Raw genomic sequence first — 7293 nt, forward strand, 5'->3', positions numbered from 1 at the left:
GTTAGAATTCATACAACATCATATAGGAAAAGAACAGTGCGTTTCGTGGCACGCATAGCCAGAAGAAAGAGATGAGCCACATTGGCCAAATACACATTCAAACACGAAATCCCGCCAAACGGCGAATAAATACTCATATATACAGAAACATATATAAGGAAAAGGGATAGGAACACGTATAAAGGACGAACACAATAGAGGTGGGGAAGGCGGAATCGAACGGATCACAAGAGTAAAAATATATAATATAATATAAGACCCACGGATCTCAGGGTAAATTACATATCCTCGATAGCTCAACTGGTTAAGAGCATCCGCCCGGCAAGTGGAAAGATCCGGTGTTCGAGTCCCGGTTGAGGAGATATTTTTACTCTTGTGATCCGTTCGATTCCGCCTTTCCGTTCTTCCCCACCTCTATTGTGTTCGTCCTTTATACGTGTTCCTCTCCCTTTTCCTTATATATGTTTCTGTATATATGAGTATTTATTCGCCGTTTGGCGGGATTTCGTGTTTGAATGTGTATATATATATATATATATATATATATATATATATATATATATATATATGTATTATTACTATTACTACCTGGTAATCTACCTGTTAGGGTAGGTTTTGGATGGCCACCACTACCAAATAAATATTCTGTTTCTCCTAGCAACACACAACCCAACATCCTACTCTACAACAAGTCCCTCCTCATCTCTGTGTACTTCCTCCCTTCATTCCATCCAACATCCCTATCCAATTCTTTCCCTTTCCTCGTTTGCCTAACATTCTACACTCTATCACAGTGTTCAATATCCCTCTGCCGATCAATCCATTTTCCTGTCTCCTTTTGATCTCTCCCAACAATCCCCTCTCCTCGCCCACCATACGCTTTTTTATTTGTTTTGCCCTCGGTCCATTTCACCTCCTCCATTCTTCTCCACACCAACATTTCAAAAGCCTCCACTCTACTTTTATCCTCTTGCTTCAATGGCCACGTTTCCGCGCCGTACGCTCCATATCAAAGTTTTTACGAGTCTTTTCTGAATATCCTTGCTCAACGTCCCTGTCATCACTCCTTTCTCATTGTGAAAGCCTCTTCGCCTAGCGCAATTCTTCGTCTTCCACCATGCTTCTTTTGCTTTATTTGTTACCCGCCTCAATTTATTATTTAACTCTTTGTACTTCATTTCGCCGAACTCCGTGTTTACATTCTCCCATGTTCTTCTCTCATCCATCTTTGCAATCATCTCATCCGTGATCCACGGTTTCCTGGTTCTTTTTCCGTTAACGGTTCCTATAGTATCTTTTGCGGCTTTCGATATCCCTATCTTGATACATTCCAATTTTTCTTCGATAGTACTCAGCTCTTTACCGCCCTCCTTAGTTTTCTCTACATCCTGCTGGTAATTCCTCCTTGCCAATCCATTTAACGCTTCTACATTTACTAACCCACCGCCCCTGCCTTATCGTTTTCAAACAGACGCTACATTTCATAACAACTAAATTGTGGTCAGAGTCCACATCCACTCTCGTAGTAGTAGTATTTAGGGGAGGCGACCGACAGCTTAGGTCATTTGCGCCATTAGGGATGGACAGGGAAGGATGAAGGGTGGAGAGAAACCCGGCGTCGGTATTAGCCTACTCTTTCCGAAAGGCGCCAAGGGGTCCGCAGCTTAACGTCCCATCCGACGGACGTCGTACTCACTCAAAGTGCCCTCCACAAAGGACCTCAAGAAGGGATCGAAATACCACTGAAAATGTTCAACACCGCTGGGATTTGAACCCGGGCCCTCTGGGTGGGAAGCCAGTACGATAGCTGCCGCACCATCTCGGTCCCCTTCTCTCTTGTGTATATATATACACACACACACACAACACACACGCACATGCACGTACAAACAACGGTTCAGCCGTCTGACTGCTAAGATGGAATAAATAATCACATACGTGAACCTTGAAATATTTTTCTCATTAATGGGTAGCCTTATAAAAAATGAGTAAATTCATACTTGTAGAAAATAAATGTATTGCTCTACATTTAAAGCGCAAGCGGAACAAAAGTTCAGATTTCCCTGCCCTAACTGCGTGGTTTTGATGTCATTACGTGAAGACCATGGAATATTATAAATGAGAAAAATATAAAAATCCATGCATTCGTTCAAAAAGCAGTGCAATTTACTATTTACCAGCAGTCCTACTTGAAGCCATACATTTTCACTTGTAATTCGCTGAGAAGAGTCTAGCATTGGTTGGAGGATCCCCGGTTCAAACCTGGCCGATTAACTTTAAATCAGGACACCAAATACCAAATGCATACTCGGTGATGTTCTGTTTATCAGAACTTTACGGAGCTCGTGTCATTGCTAGAAGGAGCTTTATTGAAAGGAAGTAAAGCCTCCAAGTTATCAAGTTGGATCTACGCCCTGTTTTATAGGATTTCTCTTAAAACCTATTGAATAACATGCTTATAAAGAATATGGCCAACGTGGATAGGTACTATTGGTAAAAACTTAATTTTCAAAAAAATTTTTCAAGTTTCATGGTGATACTGAGTTTATCACCGTTTACTGGGAGCGGTAACTCATATGCATGCACTCGTGTTAATTAAACACTCCTACGAAAATTTTACTAATTAGAATATGAAATTCTATATTGTGACATTTATTGGAGAAATTAAGGGTTTCGGTTCTTTGATACATATCCGCAGAAATTAATATTCTGTCCAGCTCCTGACACCTCCTTATCCATATCCACTCTAATGAACGTCGATATGAAGGGGATATCAAAAGTCAAGTGGGCCACTCGGCTACTGTTTCGTGGGACCAACTTCCAACTTCGATTGGGCATAACTTTGCGTTACCGTTGGAATTGTTTAGCTTAATTCTTTTCTGTATTAAAAAATAAGAGTTCATTAAAATATTTCGCAACCGACGTACTCCGAAGATTTTTATCACAAATCTTCAAGGCAGTATAATTTTACAAGTATTATAAGATTGAATTTTCTCTTTTCCCAAGGTAAGTGCTAATCAAACACAGTTTTGAAATCCTTAGCGACTTCGCCGATTTTCAAATAAGTAAACTTTTTTTCATAGAATTACTACTTTTTATAAAAATGCATGACAAATTATTCAGCTTGGTGAAGTCTTTCCGGGTTTTCCAGCGGTTTAGTTCCTCAAACTTCGCCTTAAGCGCAATTGACGGAGGTGGAGGACGCAAACTATTGGGAAACCCGAGAAAATTTCAAAATGCCATATGTCAGAAAAGCACCAGAAAATTCTTCGAATTGCGCATAATTTGTTATTTTGATGGAGATGGAACAATATCTAAACCCATAAAATTGATAAAATTTGTCGACATATATTAATATGACGACAGAGTAAATTGGAGGTAAGGACGATTTGATCGTAACCTCTACCTACTATACGCATCAAGGTGCCCATGTAAGAGTAACAGAGAGGGAGAATCGATATACGGAGTGAAAGGCAGGGAGAGCAAAACCGGATTTCCCGTTACGCCAATACAGTTTGACCTATATGCTGAGAAAATGGTAAGTGTGACAGGGTAGGGCATTTGGTTCGGAATGGTTAGGGAAGAGCTGATTATGTCGTAAGGTAACTGCTATATATGCAGGTATATTGTCATATCAGATTATGATATTGAGAACAATTATGCCGGCATTATCTATCTCGACAGAACCGGAGAAAAACACTTACAACGTTCCATTTTATATTATCTATCTCTTTTAAACTTCACGTTTCAACAGGAGAAAGGAAAATTCTCAGAAAAAAATAGTTCTAAGAATATTGCTCTTGGATCACTGGCATGGCATACGTTTTATTTAAGATACCAGCATTTTCTGTGATACATGTACGCGGATACACATTCGAAACAATTGGAAACAAATGTAAGGATTTTTAGTCATCAAAGAAAGTTTAACATGTGGAATCTGATTCACTAATATTTAATACATGTTCAGTCCTTGTGCTTATTGTCGCTAAATTACTTAAATACTTCGCAGTTAAGATTAAGCAGTATCCAAAGTTCAACATATTTGGAGTCAAGCTTGAATCTGAAATCGGAATTTGGCACTTCATGTGAGTAATGAAAGTTATTAGCTGTAAATTATTCACAAAAGCTGTAAATGTAACTGTAAATTATTCATCTCATGATGCTATTAATGACCAAATAAATGCAGTTTTCCACTAATGAACACATATATTTTTGGCCTGGTTTTGATACTATTACTTTCAGGTACAGAATGAGTAAAGGTTTTTTGTAGTATATCGAATCCTAGTCAGCAATGAATTTGTCCACTAGTAGAAAATTGAAATTAAGTGTTGAATAATATGTTCAAATTCCACAAAATCAAACCTGAAACTTCACATTCATTGAGAGAGTTGAAAACTTAGCAAGTAGGAATGCTTGCGCATTGATTTCGTCATCGTGATATGAAGAGCCGTTTTTTGTTTTTATTCGAGTGTAAAACCAAGAGCATTTACTATAGGGCGTGCTTAATGTATTCTGTGGAGCGAAATCTTTATGAATGGAATAATCGAGGCATAAAAAATACAAATGGTTTTCGGGTGATAAAAAGCACTTAGAAAGAAGAGATAAAGCCGAGTGGGCAGATCGTACGTTTACTGAACGGAGGGCCCATGTTCGGTTCCGGTTGACGACTTTGAGCACCCTCGGATTCCCCTAAGTTGTGTGCTATTTTGGTTAAATGGCCTTCCTGGGAAACCGCAGTCGGCATAGGGAAAGAAATTGGCACTCCTACCCTCCAGAGTGCCAATCATGCGCCGTTGAGATTAATACAAGGAGAACTCTGCCTTCACTCCCCAATTTTAAATTTTGGTTGATCACTATGGTTATTTTTACGCAACACTGAGTTTATGAATGCATAACATGAAGCGAAATAGCTTGCAGAAATTGAACTCAGCTGCGTACATAACGAATGTGTCTGCTGCAATAATGTTCTGTGCTCTGAAAAAGATAAGATGCTCCAAGCCGAACACATATGTAAGAATGGATGTCGCGTTTTTATTGAAAATGTTTTTTTGTTGATGGACTTAATTCAAAAAACCATCACTCTGCAATTCATTGATAGATATGCATGATGGAAAAAAACACATCTCATAACCCAAATGTAAGTTGAACTGACTCTTTTTTTATTTCCCCATAACATTACTACGTATTTGTTCCAAATTGTAATTCACGTTGTAAATTGTTCCTATCAATTTGTTACGGGAAAGCCAAAATAAGACGGCGTATTTTTTTACGAGTGCACTGTTTTTTTATAAGTTTTATGGCGTTTTTGTCCCGAGGACATAAGGCTCGAGAAGGTAACAAGCTCCTTTGCTTAGAAACTGTTACCTTCTGCGAATGTTATTTTTTAGAAGTTTACATATCGAATTCGTTTTTGCAATACCGTTTCTCTACATACATCGCTAATTTAACTAAATGTTTAATCCACTAGTCAATAAATGTGAAACAAATGTCATAAAAACCATGCACCGTTCTGTCTATTTCTTATTACTTAAGAACGCAACTCAGCGCTCGAGGGTCATCCTAAGGTATTTAAAATGATGTGATTGTAATGACTGATGATAATACTCAAGAGTGGAAACGTGTTGCAACGTAATGTAAAATAAGTTAGAAGGGCGATAAAGTGTTTTTTGTGATCATTGGTAACAATATAAAATTAAGTAATCGCAAAATGGTAAACTTTATACTTCGACTGTAATTTTCATTCCTGATTGAGCTACATTTGGGTAATAGAAAGCCAAGGTAATCTATTAATGAGTTGAGCGATTCCAATTAACTTACTATTTATGCAATCTAATACTTTTCATAATTTGCCATTAAATCACCTCAATTTTCCCATCTGTGTAACAAGAATATTTATTTTCATGAGTTTTTGTTAAGACAATTATACCTACGGTTTTATATGCTCAGTATTTAATGGTAAAATTTCTCATGGATTTTCTAGATGAAACACTTTCATTGTGCTGATTCTTACTGTATATGAGGCAAACGGCGAATCATTTTCGTATACCCTCATACATCTGTCACTTGGTGGAAGTGATAGAACATTATTGATACCCAATTGTTATAGTGAAAATTATTTAAAGGAAATACCGATTATATAAGTAGAATCTTGGATGGAAATTATAATCGGAATATTACGAAATTTCAACGCCATCATAATATAATAAACGAATCAAACGCGATAAATAGCGTATTGTCAGCTTCAGTAGCCATCAGCTGCATTAGGTTTTGTTGTAATTACTCGACGTAAACTAATTCCGGATAAAGCTTGCTTAATTAATTAATTGACGAGTCAGCGGAGGGGAGCGTTAGCACCGTAGTTGGCTGCTGACAGTCGCGATCGGTGTAATTCAGTTTTACTACTTCCACGCATTATTTGCTCTTCATTGCAGCGTCGGTAAACGGTTTAGCATAATTCTGGCAAAACATCCTTATTGGCATTAGTTGAGAAGCTCATGAATGCCATCTTTCTTTTAAATATGCATCCGTTTATATTTCTCTTTCTTACGTCTAATAAAAGCTTACATTATATTCACGAATCCTTTTGTATTTGTGAACAGCACTTTGAGATATTGAATGACATTTTTCGTTTACACCTTAGTCTAAATATTTCTATCCATACGTTTTGTTTGTTGTGGGGTCCTACTGGCGGCCACTTTTCATTAAGATGTCGATAAGTCTATATTTCGCGTGTCGCCAGATTTAACAGATCCCGCACCACGTGTGTAAACCACCAGACCATGTTTCTAGGGTTTATCTTTGGTTATGTGTATTGTGTAAATCACATGTATGCTATTTAAATAATGGCGTTGAGAGATGCACTAGAAATACGTACATGTGAGTATGCACAGGAGCATACATGTATATTTGAGTGTGTGTGTATATATACATATATTTTTATACATACATATATATATATTTTTTTTTGTTGAATGTATGCGTGTATATAATATATATATATAAAAATTACATATATATATTATATATAATATGCATATATATATATATATATTTACATACACACACACGTAATGTACATTTGGATATATAATTGTATGTTCAGTATTTTTTGAAGCTTAAAGCTGTAAAAAGTGCAGGAGTAAAAAGGGTATTATAAGTCTAATTATTAACGTAACTGACAAAGCTTGCTCCAAGTTGGATCTCCTATTCACTGCGACACGTTTATGCGGTCAGTGCGCGTATTAATACGAAAGGTCATCCATTCAGTCTTATTCTGTTTGCAAAGGCCTCGGG

The 7293-nt window shown here is 37.3% G+C and overlaps 1 non-coding gene across 1 annotated transcript; it reads left to right on the top strand.

Moving 5' to 3' along the window:
- The first annotated feature begins 285 nt into the window (after positions 1 to 285).
- Positions 286 to 361, top strand: TRNAA-GGC (transfer RNA alanine (anticodon GGC)). Its single transcript has one exon. It is a non-coding gene; the product is annotated as a tRNA-Ala (tRNA).
- Positions 362 to 7293: the final 6932 nt, after the last annotated feature.

Source organism: Hetaerina americana, unplaced genomic scaffold (genome assembly GCF_022747635.1).
Source record: "Hetaerina americana unplaced genomic scaffold, ioHetAmer1.1.p SCAF_13, whole genome shotgun sequence".
Lineage (NCBI taxonomy): Eukaryota > Metazoa > Arthropoda > Insecta > Odonata > Calopterygidae > Hetaerina > Hetaerina americana.